The 14,779-nt window shown below is 50.2% G+C and overlaps 1 protein-coding gene across 2 annotated transcripts in view; it reads left to right on the top strand.

Moving 5' to 3' along the window:
- The window catches only part of B3galt5 (beta-1,3-galactosyltransferase 5), a 33,648-nt gene that overhangs the window by 7,682 nt on the left and 11,187 nt on the right, over positions 1 to 14,779 (top strand). The window contains exon 1 of one of the 2 annotated variants that reach the window (XM_027929238.2): positions 12,070 to 12,104. The exons of the other annotated variant lie outside the window; for it this stretch is intronic. The gene's annotated coding sequence lies outside the window, so the exon portion shown is untranslated. Of the gene's footprint in view, positions 1 to 12,069; positions 12,105 to 14,779 lie in introns of those variants that run through there. 2 annotated transcript variants of the gene reach the window in all.

Here is a 14,779-nt window from a genome sequence, read left to right as displayed (position 1 = left end):
ACCCTCTTCCTTATCCCAAGTCTTGCGCTCACCTTGGCCCTTGGTTCCGTGGAGAGGAATTTTACTTAAGCCAGCTGCCATGGTCACCTTCCTATCTCCTTCCTGCTTCTTGGTTTTAACCACATAACTTGGCCGAGGCTGTGTCTGGCTGGGGAGCTTCTGGGCTCCAGACTTCTGTAGGCTCCGTACGGAAGGCTCCCTTTGTCTTCTGGAGGCTCCTCTGGTCCCTGGGACGGCTAGGCCAGAAGGCTCAAAAGCGGAGCTCTCGGAACAGCGACGGGCACGCAGGAAGGGTCAAGTCAGCGCCCACGGGGGCATTGGTGTGCTTTTTCTGCAGTGTCTTCAGGGCGTCCTCCCCACCTCCCCTCCCCCCCGTCTGGCCTCTTGTGTTCTGAATTACTTTCTTTGTCCTTCATTGTTTGTTCCTAGACATTGTCCCACTCTTGCCATTGCAGTGTCTCTCCTTTTAGAGGTTGATGGTAACTAGGCCACCCCTGTACCTTAGCGGGCCACTTCTTGTGGCACAAAATAGTGCCACAGGACACATTTCCTGGAGCCAGTTCTGACCTCGCTGGCGCCTACACAGCCACGTCGGTGCCGCTTCAAAGATGGAAGAACTTGACCTTTCATCAGTTTCTTTGAATTGCATTATTTTGGAGGGGAAATCACAAATGTTGCTGTGCACAGTGGACTGAAGGGGACCACAGGGAGGAGTTACATCCTGAGAAGATGTGAGAAGGGACTTCAGGCTTCACAAGTCAAACAGATGAAATCACAGAAGTCTTAGGGACTGTCCAGATCATTGCCTGAGTTCTTACTGTGGTTGCTGTGTTAGTTTCATGTCACTGCAACAAAGTACATGAGACAACTAACTTTATAAGAGAAGAGGTTTAGTTAGCTCACAGTTTCTGAAGTTCCAGACCAAGATCCAGTGGCCTCATTGGTTTGGCCCCTGCAAGGGTGGCACATCACAGGGGGACGTGTAGGAGCAAACAGTCGTGTCTTGAACTGGAATAGAGAGAGGGGACAGGCCAGGTCCTGTGATCCTTGCCAGGGCAGTTGGCCTTAGACCTCAGGACTCCTGCTGGGCCACCTCCCACAGCCTCTGCACCTCCCAGTGACACTGCCCTGCAGACCCTTTGCTGTCTGTGGTCATTGGATCACAGCGCTGGGTCCAGTTCTAGAGAGTGTGAGTGTCTGTAGATGTCAGAAATATTTCATTTTAATATTTGAATTAACTTCATCCTACTTTTAGTCTTAGTGTTACTGCTGTTTTCTATAATTTTTGTTTTCTAAATTCTTCCACAGCTTGGTCATTTTATTTTTTAATAATGAAAATACTTAAGCTGGGCACGGAGGTGCAGGCCTGTGATCCCTTCTACTGAGGTGGCTGGGGCAGGAGGATCGTTAGGTTTGAGGTCATCCTAGAGAATTTAACAAGACTCCGCCTCATATAAAAATAAAATGGGTTGGGTCGTGGTAAAGCACCTCTGTGCTGAACACATAGTATCCAAAAAAAAAAAAAGAAAGAACAAAAGAAAGAAAGAAAAACAAAAGAAAAGAAAATGAGAAGAAAGAAAGAAAACATTTAAGGCTATGCATTTACCTCTAAAAGCAATTTTGAATGCATCAAAGGGAATAGACCTAGTATTCTTATTTGCTTTATTTTATAAATAATGTTATTGCACATTTAGTTTTTCCTTTGATCTCATAGTTAATTTTCTTCCTTTCTAAGTGGTTGGGGAGTTTTTAGTGTTGATTCCCAGGAATTCCCAATTTATTGCTTGTGACTAGATGACGGCACGTTTCCCCTGCAATCTGCGTACTGCTCTGTCGATGTGCAGAAGTGCATGCAGTTGGTTTAAAAAGAAGTTGGTTTAAAAAGAAAATGACTAGAACATGGAAATAGTGCTTATTTTCGTATAGACACTTATTTCAGTATAAACTTGGAGTTTTGTTTTCCCACCTGATGTTTAAAATTCGAGTAGAATATATATCTTCAATAAAATCTTGGAGCAAATCGCAGTTTTGTCTTTATGGGAAAACAGTGGAGCCTGTTCTGTAACAACCAGCCCTCAAAGCCAGATACCTGTGAAAAAATTAAGAGGCGTCTTTAAATGAAACAGGCGGACTCTCCAACAAACCTATCAATGTTTAACAATTTTAACGAGCTTTGAAAAAGTGTCATATGTTATAGCTGTGAATCATGTCACATTAGAATCTGTGGTTTTCCTGCCAAAGTTATCTTAGGAAAAGCAATGTCTTTGCAGCCAGATCCGGAGGGAGTCGTGTGTGAGAGGAGCTGGGGGCAGATCCCACAGGAGGCCCAGCGCTGGGGGGGCAGTGTTTGGCGCACCCGGGTCTGAGCTCTGTCAATACCCCCTTTGACCGTCTCAGCCACATTCCTGCCACCTCCGGGACTCACTCAGAACTGTTGGGAATGGGGACTTGGAGACCCAGGTGAGTGAAGTCTGTCTCCCTCCCTCTCCCTCTCTCCCGACTTCCGGCATCGGTTGGTGGCATCTGTGCTGGCTTTGTGCTTTCAAGTGAGAAACAGGGAAAGACCCCTGGAGGTGACTTGCGTTCCTCTGGGTGACGTCTGCATGTTAGTGTGGTCTTTCTTCGGAGCCGACTGAGTTGGGCCGGGCTCTCTTGGCTGCGGGAAGGTGGTCTGTGTGGATCAGTGCAAAGCTGTGACTGGCTGAGGTGGCCAAGGTGAGCAGTCCGTCCTGGGAGGTGAGACCAGACAGGAACTGCAGGGGAAAGGGTGGAGACTCAGACTCTGGAAATAGCTCCCAGCTGTCTTGGTGGCTTTAATTTAACCGTTTGTCTTCTCTTTGATGACTGTCGGTCTCCGTAGAGTGTTTCTAGACACAAGTACAAACCTGATGAAGAAAGCTTATTGTGGGGGAAAAAAAACCCACTTTTTTTTTTTTCTTTAAAAATATTCCTAGAGAAGGGAGGAAGTGCTTCCCGACAGAATGGAATGTGCTGTTGAAGTCGCTGCTTAGAAAGTTCGCAGAAGATATTCAGGTCATGACTGCTGTGAGCCATTTATTAAGTCGCTCAATTTCATCGAATTTCACAAGTGTATTGGTTTGTTAGGGCTGCTGTAACAAATTGGCACAGACTGGGTGGCTTCAATGGAAACGTATCGTCTCACAGTTTTGGGGGCCAGAGGTCTGGAGCAAGGTGTCTGCTGGGTGGTATAAGGAAGGCTCTGTCAGAGGAAACGACTCCTCCATCTCTGCTGTCATCTCCACCTGGCGTTCCGTGTGTGTCTATGTCCAAGTTCCCCTAATTAAAAGGACACCAGTCATATTGGACGAGCGCTCCCCTCCAGTGTGACCTCTTTTAACAAGTTATATCAGCAACCAGATAGGATCACGTAGGGAGGTGCTGGGAGTTAGGCCTTTGGCATATGAATTTGAGGGGAACACAATTCAGTCCTCAACAGTAAGTATCTGTTAATTCACCCAGTAAATTTTTATTGAGCATCTATTATGTGAAATGTACTGTATGGGGTGTTGAGATTTAAATAAATGTCATAACACAATTCCTGTGCCTAAGCCACTTGCAGTGAAGAAGAGAGATGTCAACCAGTTGTCTATGACATGATGGACAACACAGAGGTGTGTATATTCCAGGAGTCTGGTTGGTGCCATGGAGAGGGATGCTGGTCAAGCCTACTTTTAGGGGAAATATCAGGCAGATTTCATTGACGGGGCAAAGTTTGAGGTGGCTCAGGGGGATTAAGAGGAGACTACCGGTAGACCTGGGGCAGTCAGGACAGAGAAAACAGTCCCGAAGTGTGAAACAAGATGGTGTGTTCAGAGGACTTTAGCTCGAGGCTCAGTGGAGTGTGTGCGCTGTGGGCCGAGGGGCCGTCGATGGAAAGTTTCAGTGTTGGGGCGATACTGTCAGGCGTGTGGAGGGAGACGTTCTGACTGACAGCCTGGAGGCAGGAGCGGAGGTGAGGGCAGGAGTGGAGGGTGAGTCTGCGGGCTGCAAACAGAGGTGGTGGGAATGGGCGGGTCTGCTGCCTATGTCACTTGGTAGACTCTAGGCCCTTCTTCCTGAAAGGAGGAGTGGGATTTGAGGTGTTCCTGGGATGCCCTTTGGATCTGTAGATGTGAGGTTGGCAAAGGGTGCCAAGGAGAGTAGGATTGAGGCTGCTGGATGCGTGATCATAGCTATGGGTAAGGGAGACAGTCAGCCAAGCAGAGAGACCAGCAGGAGGAAGAAGAGGCCACATAGGAGAGTTTGAGTAAAAATTCAGGGAGGAGAAAGAGAAAAGAGAAATTAGTCCATATAAAGTCAAGGATGTTTATATTCACAAGAAGAAAAGTTTGGTCCGAAGCATAAGGAAGACAGATCCTGGGAGATACAGCTCACAGAGCCAGGCCTTGCTGCTGTCTCCACGTTGTGTCTTTCAAAGTCTCACCTGCTGTGTGTCCAGTCTGACATTCTAAAAGGCATTCCACTCTTACTGTCATCTTCCAAAGAACACCAAAGACGGTGTCGTGATGTGGATATGGGGCATTTTCCCAGAAGCTCACGTGTGAGACAATGCAAAAACACTCAGAGGTGAAATGATCAGATTGTGAGAGCTGTAACCCAGTAGGGGATTAACCCACTGGAATAGATTGACTAGTGGTAACTATAGACAGGTGGGTGTGACTGAGGAAGCAGGCCACTGGGGGCTGGCCCTTGGGGTTTTGTCCCTGGCACCCCCTCTCTCCTTCCTGGCTGTCATGAGCTGAGCAGCTTCCCCCACCAGGCCCTTCCGCCATGATGTTCTGCCTCATCTTGGGCCCAGGGCTATGGAGTTGCTGACCGTGGGCTGAACCTCTGAAACTGTGAGCTGAAACGAACCTCTCCTCTCCAAGTTCTTTTCAGATCTAAGTCCTTTGCAGTAATGGGAAACTGACTAAAACAAAAATTGGTATCCAGAAATGGGGCCTTTGCTGTGACCAGCCCGACCATGTGGGTCAGAAACATTTGGAACCAGTTTGTGGGAAGAGTTTGGCCAAGTCTGGAGCCACAGGCTGGAGGAGACTCAGAGTGTTGTTCAGAGCTTAACGGGCCATTCTGCGGGGAGTCAGAAGACCAGAATGTCTGCGGGACGACGGACAGTGGAGGCTGTGCTCCTGAGTTTTCAGAGGGAAAGGAGGACCCACTGGAAAGAACTAGAGGCCGTTTGTGTTATGTTCTGGCAAAGAAATTGTCTACATTTTGCCTGGGTCCTGAGACTTTCTGGGAGGCTGAATTTCAAAGAGATGGACAAATTAATCTGGTAAAGGAAATTTCAAAGGAGCTTTTAGCATTTAGGCCTAAGGATTGCTGTGGCTTTTAACCAAGTTTACTGTGATAACTAGGAGTAGAAAGCAGAGCAAAAAAATTTTTAAAAACATTCAATTTGGCCAGAAAAATTCATGTAAAACTGGGGCACAAGAAAGTGTGGTCACTGAAGACTTTATAGCCACTAAAGGGGTTCTAAGTACTTTACATATAGACATTTGGTAATTTGGCTTGAGGGCATCTCAGGAATTGGCAGGGTCAACCCATTGTAGACTCAAGGGTATAAAAGTAAGAGTTCTCTTTGAGAAGAGAACATGGGTGCACCCTGCTTGCCTGGGGTGGGAGGTGTAGTGGGACTAGGAAGTTGTTTCATCATGCTCAGCCACCCAGGTTGTCGGAGGCCACAGTAGTCATGGTCCCAGGAGGCCTGGCTGCTGCTCAAGGTGGTGGCAGGACTTGGTGTCATCCACATGGTGCAGGGGTGCAGGATGTTGGAGGTAGCAGGCATGGAGGCTTCACTTGGATTTCAAAGGAAGGCCTGGGAGGCTGAGCAAGGGATAGTAGGGTCAGAGTTCCTGCGGGCGGCCCCTGAGAGATGGATGCCTAAGATTTGAGTGCCGCAGTCTGGCTGGGCACAAATAACCGAGCCGCCACACAGCCTTGTAGGTTCACACAGCAACTCTTTATTCCCCAACTCTCACTGGCACTCTACACACACTTCCCGGGAACATACTGCCTCCACCGAGCTCCGGGCGCCAATTCTCTCAGAACCCCGCGGAACTCCAAAGTAGTGGGCTCCTCCCTAATTAGGTAGCAGGATCTGCCCTAATCCCAGCAGGATCCGCCCTAATCCAGGAGCCGCCCTAATCCAGGAGCCGCCCTAATCCCAGAGCAGGGTCACCTTTCAACCATTCCCTCTAGCAAAATGCCAGGCGTCATTCCGACTAAACTGTGGCTCTCAACATTTGAGAAGGAAGCCACTGTTGCAGTGGAGACCTGCAAGATGAAGAGATGCCAGTAAGGTGGACTGTGTGCTGAGGAAAGCCACAGAAACAAGCCGAGAGAGTCCATGTGAGCTGCACCCAGCCAGGCCACAGGGGTGAGCTTTGCAGCCTCGGGGAGAGGATGCCGTGGGTCCCGGGTGCTGAATGTGGAGCACTGGGTTTGTTTGCCCAGATGGAGTTTGGTCTTCCTTTGGTCTTATCCATTCTTTCTATGTGCCTTTCTCTCCTTTTTGGAGATGTTCACTCTGTGCCAATATGTGAGTTATATGTGACTTGCTTTTGATGTTTCCCTGGGACTCACAGGTTTTAAAACACTTGCAGGGAGTGAATTTCTGTTTTGCCTTTGAGTCCCAGATGAGATTTTGGACTTGGACTTGTGTCAATGCCTGAAGTGTTGAGCCTGTGGGGACCTTGGAGATGGACTAAACATTTCTCACTGTGAGATGGGCATGATCTTTTGGTGGCCAGAGTGGAATGCTGTGGTTTAGATAAGAAGTGTTCTTCCAAAGCTCATGTGTGAGAAAAGGTAAAAGCATTCAGAGGAGAAGTTAGGAGATCATGAGAGTTTAGCCTGATCAGTGGATTAATCTGGATTATTTGGGTGGTAACTGTAGGCAGGTAGGTTTGGCTGGAGGAAGGAGGTTACCAGGGGTGAGCCTCTGGGTTTTCCCCCTGACATCTCACGCTCTCTCTGTTTTCTGGATTCATGAACTGAAGCATCCTCCACCACACCCTCTGCCATGACCTCTGCCTCACCCCAGGCCCCGGCTGTGGAGGGGACCCACCATGGACTGAACCTCTGAAGCCAGGAGCCAGAATAAACTTTTCCTCCTCTTAAGTTGTTCTTGTCACGTTGTTGGGACACAGTGACGAAGAGCTGGCTAACACAGGTAGATGCTGGTCTTCACACCTATCAAAATTTCTAATCTATTTTTTTAATTAATTTTTACCTGCCTACAGTTACCACCCAGTTAATCCAGATTAATCCACTGATCAGGTTAAGCTCTCATGATCTCATAACTTCTCCTCTGAATGCTTTTACCTGTTTCTCACACAGGAGCTTTTGAAGAACACTTCTTATCTAAACCATTGACTTTAGATTCTCTCTGTGTGTCCTCCCGGGTTTCGCTGCCCTGTCCCTGAACTCTCCAAAGTCCGTCCCACCCAGACCTTGCTGGAGTTTTCCTTGGTCCTCCTAGCTCTGACTTCCACACTGGCTCTGTCCTATTCTATTGGTGGCCTCTGCCCTGCTCAGAAATCTCTGTCCTCTCTGTCACCCTGTTCCTGTGTCTAGAACAGGCCAGCGTTCCTGAGAGATCAGGAGAAGAGGCTGTGGGTATTCCTGGGCTAACTCCTTCTGACTCAGTTGCTCCCTGACCTTTGTTGCATGGTTTCAGAGAAGGAATGGGGGTGGCTGGACGCAGGATTTCAGTGGGATTTCAGCAGGAGGCAGTCCAAGTGATGGCCGCAGGCTGTCTGTTCTGGAAGCTTGGTCTGGAATGGAAAGGAAGTAAGAGTGGGAAGCATGATTGAGGAAGGGTCTCATCCATTCCTCAGTCAGGTCAGGTGATTGAGGAAGGGTATTTAAAACACTTGCAGGGAGTGAATTTCTGTTTTGCAATAACTCTGAAAGCAGAAATGCCGTAGGACGTGGCTGTCATCAACAGGAAAACCTGTGCCATTTACATTGCTCTCTGTTCATCCATATTGTCATTGGAACAGATGAGGAAGGTGTCAGCCTCCCACCAGTCACAAACCTGGATCCCAGAGGATGGGCTTGAGGATCCTTCTGAGGCCAGGGACGGAGGTGTCCTCCTGGGGAGGAAGGAATGCGTGGGCAGGGCCCGGGAGCTCAGTGGTTCTGGGAGGCTCTGGCCTTCACTTCACAGGTACAGAGGCGGAAACTGTCCATTTCAGATGATTTATTCAGCAAGTATCTGCGCACCTCCCTGGCTTCCGTCCCACTGAGCTAGGTCCTGGGCTTCCTGGACTCCTGAGGATGGGTAGAAGGCAGATACAATACCCCGTCCTTCTAGACCATTTCTTTCCTGACCCAGAGGTGGCCACTGGGAAGTGGCCATTGTGCTTTTCTGATAGTGGGCTGAGTGGGCTCTGCCGTAGCAGGAGTGTTTGTCCTGGATCATCTAGAGGGGCCAGTGATAAGGACAGCTTCCTCCTTGAAGTTCTGAGGGCGGCTTTGCCCAGCTCTTGCACCTTGATGCCTTGGTCATAGGGAGTCACGAAACTAGGGGTGCAAGGGGGAAAGGAATTTCTGTCGTAGAGTCACAAACTGCGGTACCCCCAAGTGCAAGAGGGAAAGGTCAGTTGAAATTTGTGCAGTTGTTATATGCAATGACACTGACTTTCCTTCAAGGTGAGTTCAAGGTGGTTAGCAGAATATTGCTGTGGGGGCACTTTGACAAGTCCTAGGCTGTGAACTGGGTACCAGTATCTGTAGCCTGCACAATATTTATGCACAAGTGGCAATTATGAAATTGGTTTTCTATTAGCATTTGCTTTCTTTCTTTTTTTTTTTTTTTAACTATTTGTTTAGTTGTAGATGGACACTTCATTTGTTTCTATGTGGTGCTGAGAATTGAACCCAGTCACATGTACTAGGCAAGGGCTGTACAGCCCCAGCCCCAGCCCCAGCCTTTGCTTTCTTAAGAGGACTATAGAAACATCCCTGAAGCCCTTTGGTGTGAACCTAACCGAAGTCCTTGCCATCTTGTGGGTGAAGGAGTCCTTCAGTGATCCTGGTTTCTTCCTGTAATGATGTAGAAATCCCTTTCTCAGAATGGAACTTTTTGTTCTAGAATCAAGATTCCAAGTGTGCAAATGTGTTGATTTAAGGTAGGAACTGTTGACATTTGAGAGCTTCTTCCTGCTTTAAAAATTGCTTTCAAATATGTTTGTTTTATTTTTTGCCCTCTAGGCAATCCTGTGTTTAAGTATTACCTTCCGTGTTTTCTGTTTGAGGAAACAGAGGCTCAGGGCCTGATTCAAGTCAAATGGTTTTGAATGGAGTCGGTGGTGGACCCCTGGGCATGGGGTTAGATCTTTATAATCAGTGGGCAGGGCTGACTGCGCAGGGCTACCTGGGTGTGTCGGTGGCTTTCAGCTCCTTTGAACCACAGTAAATCCCTTCTGTGTGGTGAATTGGCGTTCACCTCTGGCCACACCCCTCTTTGCCTTCACTGACCCTGTGCTGTCTGATGTCTAATTTTCAGCATCTGGTCTTATTAAGTTGACTTTAAGATACAATAATGGAATTGTGGCACAGGCTTTGAAAACAGTCACGCTTGGTTGCTGTCCTGAGAAGTGGAAGAAGGTTGGAAATGGAGGACAATGAGAAAGGAATGTGGGTGTGAGCTCCTGGGGTTGGATGGGAGGAAGGGGCGGGCCAGAGGGTGGGAGAATTTGGGGAGCAGGGGAAATTTAGGGACATGGCTGTCTGCCAGATGCCGTTTATCACTCAGTTGGCTGCATTGGCCACCACTGGTTGCGACGGTTGGCTCCGCCTGCCCAGGGCTGCCTTCTGGGCCCTAAGCTGTCCAGGTCCTGGCTGTTCTGCTGTTGACCACACACATCTGCAGACGAAGGCCTGGCTTGGCCGGGTTGGAAGTCTGAGTCTCTTGGCGATGCCCGGCTCAGATTTGAATCTGGCCCAGCAGAGGTCTCTAGGTTCAAGGTCAACGTCTTGGGCTCTGTCTCAGACTGGGACTATACCTTCTGTTTTCTCTTAATTTGTCCCAACAATTAGGATAGGACATTTTATGCTGTGGACCCGAGGAAGGGCTTCTGAGAATTCCACCTGTGGGGGTGACCTGTCATATGCCACAGCAGTCAAATACCAGGATGTTTGCAGCTGGGCAGGTTCTGCTCAATGTCTCCAAGTTTCAGTGACTTATCTTTAAAGTCAGGGTGGAAATGACTCATGGAGTCACTGTGAAGATCATTGAGAAAGTGCCTTTAAAATACTTAATGGTGCTTAAGGTATAGGAATGACTCCATTACAGATATACCAACTTTCTTAAATGACTGATAGAACGAAGATCTCAGGGATAAAAACAACGAGAGACCATGCCCTGGCCCAGAGAGGTGAGAGAGGGTGTGGAGCTTAGAACCCACGAGAACCGCAGCTCTGCTGGAGGACTCTGATGGAGGCACTGAGCAAAGAGATGTGCCTCTGGTCAGGAGAAGACAGGACGGAGGGAAGACAGAGGTTCTGACCCCTCCTGACTCTGGCCAGCCCCAGGACCAGCATCATGGAGGATGGCCCCCTGGGGTTAGAGAAGGCATGGCCCATGTCCCTGAGGGGCTGTGGGCACACCGGCTTTTGACAATTCCCTTTCTTCAGCCAGGGTTCTTGGCCCAACCAGCTCCTCCTCCTCTGTAGAATTGTGGGATCCTGGAATCAAAACTTCCCAAGAGGCCCCCACTCATCCACTGTCTTCCTACGGAGGCGAGGAGGTCTGAGTGGCCTTGGGTGGTTGCTTGCTGCAATTTTGCATCTTTAGGTGCCTGTGGAGAAAGGCACCTTCCTGCCGGGTCTGCACTTCCCAGTTCCTGGAGACTGGGGATCTGATAGCACACAGAGCGTGCCCAGGAGGTGGGTGGAAGGCCTTCCGGGCTCCCACAGTGTCAAAGCTGTGTAGCTGGCCCACTTGTCCTCCTGAATGGAACCGGCTCTTTCTCATTCAGTGACTGTCTCCCGCAGGTGTCTTCTCACTAGTGCCTGTGTTCCTCGGGAGAGCCTTCCCTCGAGGGCCTGTATTACGCTGCCCTCCATCTCTGGAATGGTCACTGTGGGACTGAGTGCCCAGGGACCGGCACGTACTTTCCAAATTACACTTTGAAAGGGTGCCGTGGGAGGCTGCACTTTTTTCAAAGTCCTAAAACCGAGGGGCACTGGTAGCTCCTCCCGCCTCCTTTCTAGTCATTGAGGGGAGGTTTCCTCCTGCACTTCAGCCCTGCAGGAGGGGAGGGAAGGCCCCTCCCACCCAGAAGACCATTACCTGTCTGGTGGCTTCTAGAGCATCAAAAGGAAGGGGTGTGTGCTCCCAGGGCCCCTCTGAAGGGAGAGGCCAAGCCCTGCAGAGTGAGAGAACAACCCGGTGACACCTAGGTCAGCCTTTGCTGACATACAACCACCGTGGTGGCACATCTTGTCACATCAGTCAGCCGAATCTCTTCACACCCCAGAACTGAAAGTCTTCCTGGTTCCCTTTCTAGGAGGAAACCCCCGCAGAGGTCCCTGGCCTTGCACTCTTTCGTGTCCTACGTTCCCGGGCTCCTCAGTTGCTGCCCCACCTGGGACACCTCTCAAGGCCGGCAGCTCACAGACTCCTCCTGTGGGAGCCTTTGTGCCGTGGCTTCTTCTTTCAGCAGGATTGGAAGGTGCTTGGAGCCGAGTGAATTTTCTAGACTAGAAAAGGGGACATTTAGCAATCCACGATTGGTTGCAAGGGGCCAGACTACCTCTTTGGGGATGTTTTAAAAAGGGGAGGATTGTCCTCTGTTGGGGAAGAGGGGTGCTGTCTGTCTGTGGCCTCCCATAGCACCCTACCCCGTGGGGATCATCATGACACTGGACCCCCAGTGCTTCTTGGGGCCCAGTGTCATGATGATCTCCACGGGGCAGGGTGCTGTGGCAGGACGTCTCACTTTATGTCTGTTGTCATCAAGGTGGCCCTAGCAACCAGGGGAGGATCATGTTTGTGAGGAGCAAGTAACGTGGTGGAGAGGACTGGGTTCTTCCCACCTGGACAGCTGCCCCTGGTGAACAAGCACCCTCAGGTTGGTTTGGTTTGTGTCCAAGCGTCTGGCCACTGTAAATAGTTGGCTCCATGTGATTTCTGGGTCCATATCTGTGTGGGCTTTGATGTGAGCAGAGGCCAGCGATATTTCCTAGATGTGCTCCTGCTCAGAGTCTCTGCTGGCCGCCAGGCAGGCTGGGGGAACCAGGTCATGACTTCAAATAGACACTTGTTTGCTGAACCCAACTGTTCCAGCCAAATTCACACAGATGTGACAACCTTTGAGAAATGCCACCTGCCAAGGCAGGTGCCGAGCAAAAGGCAAAAATAATAGTCCCCTTCAACCCAACTGTCCTGATGGGCAGGTCACTTGTCAGTGTTGTGTACTCTGTTAAGCACAAGTAAGACACACCTTCCCAGGAAAATTCTGGGCTCAGGTGCTGATCCTGTGGCTGCCCAGTACACAGTGGGGTCGGTAGAGCTGCGTTTTATGCTCGCTTCTTGCTCAGCTGGAGTAAAGAGCCTTTGAAAACATGTCTTTCATGGATTCTGTGTGCTTTTCATGATTCCGTTTTCAAGAGAGAGAACAGAAAGGGCCTGGTGAGACAGAAGAGTCCCCTGCTCTTGCGGGAAGCCGGCAGCTGCCTCTGCGGCTGGGCACAGGCTCTGAAGGCTGCTGGTGCCCCTCGCCCCCATTGCCTGCCGGCGTCCTCTGTGCCAACAGCAGGGGCGAAGCTTGGGCAGGGTGTCCCCTCCACTGGACTTGGGCCAGGTTCCCTTTCTTCTCGGAAACCATTGACCTCTTAAGAGACATGCAGAAATCACGAATGCCCAACACGCTGAGCGTGGCTGTGCGACCGCTTGGCCCTGAGCAGAGGCCCAGGAGCCCAGTGTGGGTTTCCACGAGGGGACACTCCATGTCTCTACGGTGCATCGTTTGGCTTCTGCAGGCATCTGTGCATTCAAAACTCTCCGCCTGGCTTCTGTGGGCCAGTCCTGTGTGCCGGCAGACATTACCATGGTGGAAATAGAGAAAGCAGGCCTCGGGGTGACCGCCCAAGGGGATGGTGGGTGAAGACTAAGGAAGCGCCATCCCAGGAGTTGGGTGAGGATGGTGCAGCGGACGCCCCGGGTGCCCTGGGCGTGAAGGAGCTGGCAGGGAAGGAGAGCTAGCTGAGCAGAAGGCCCCAGAAGATGGCCGACGGGGCGGGAAGAACATGGCCAAGGTCAGGGAACAGGTGTAGCCCGAGGGCAGGGGGGGAGGTCACCTGGAGCAGAGGAGGGGACAACGTGAGCCAAGAGAGCGTGGGCTGTCATCTTAAAGATTGCCAAACTTCTGAAGAGTTTAAGCCGGTGGAGTTGGGACGGTTCCACGCAGGGCAGTTGGAAGCTGGGTCTCCTTGTCCTGCTGCCTAAGGAGGGCACCTCCCGTTGCTGGAGTCTGGGTTGGCCTGCTCCCTGGTCTACCCCTCTGTTCCTTCCCCTGAGCCTGTGGCTCTACACCGAATCCCTGTCACCTCCGAGTGCCTTATGGGACCCGACTCAAGCAGCCCAACGTCTGCGGCTCTCTGATGAAAACCATGAGACTCCACACTAATCTGGGAGGTGTTCTTTAAGAGGAAGCTTGGGTTTTTGTTTTTAAGGTGTTTTATTTGTGGCTCGAGACACCCCCCTTTGTTTTATCAGACCCGGGGGCGACCAAAGAGCTTTTACAAAACGTTCATATTCTTCTAACGTGGTTGGTTGTACAGAATTATTAGTAACCCTGCTAATGACATTCTGCTGATCCTTTTTCGCTGTGTTATTAGTTTGGTTTTTTTGTTTTTAGTCAGAAGAAACACCCCACTACTTTGATTCTTGGCTTATTGGCGTGATTAAAGCATGTTTTCTGAAAAATCCCATTGTGGATCGACCTTTCTAAATCTACGGGCATCGTGTTTTTTAGGGGGGATACTGGGGATTGAACCCAGGGACACTCCACCACTGAGCCACAACTCCAGCCCTATTTTGTATTTTATTTGGAGACAGAGTCTCACTGAGTTGCTTAGGGCCTCGCTGTTGCTGAGGCTGGCTTTGAACTCGCGATCCTCCTGCCTCAGCCTCCTGAGCCACTGGGATTGCAGGTGTGCACCACTGTGCCTGACCTGGACACCACTTTTTTTCTTTTTAACACTGTGCATAAAATTGTGCAGTAACCTTGTTCACTGTTATTTGGGTCATTCAGAAAAGAATACTTCAGGTTTATCAGGTTTCAGATAAATGCTGAGTTATGTTCTTGGCCGCTCATGAGTTGGGAGTTGCAAGTAAAGGCACCTGGAAAATGGAGAAAGCTTCAGCCCAGGGTCAGTTGCAGCGAGGACGGGGCCTGTACTCTGTACAGCATACTCATGGAATCCAGTCCAGGGCCAGGTGAGGGTACTTTCTCGTGTTCAGGAGAGAACACGAAACTGTAAGGCCAAGTGTAGCTCCCCAGTAGGAGGGGTCAGGGGAGGTGAGTTGGCCTCCAGACCCTTGAGGGAAATCCAAGGAGATGTCCTTGAGGAGTGACCAGGACTGAGCGCAGAGTAGGTGCGCAACAGACTGAATTGCGTTCCCCCTAAATTCACCGGCTGAAGCCCTAACTAACCCCTGAAGGGATGGAATTTAGAGGGGGGCCTCTGGGAGGTGAGTAGATAGAGATCATGCGGTGGGGCCCCTGCAAAGGGATTAGTGCCC

This window comes from Marmota flaviventris (genome assembly GCF_047511675.1).
Source record: "Marmota flaviventris isolate mMarFla1 chromosome 8 unlocalized genomic scaffold, mMarFla1.hap1 SUPER_8_unloc_2, whole genome shotgun sequence".
NCBI lineage: Eukaryota > Metazoa > Chordata > Mammalia > Rodentia > Sciuridae > Marmota > Marmota flaviventris.
Note: the sequence above shows the minus strand (reverse complement) of the source record. Positions and strands in the feature narration are given on the sequence as shown.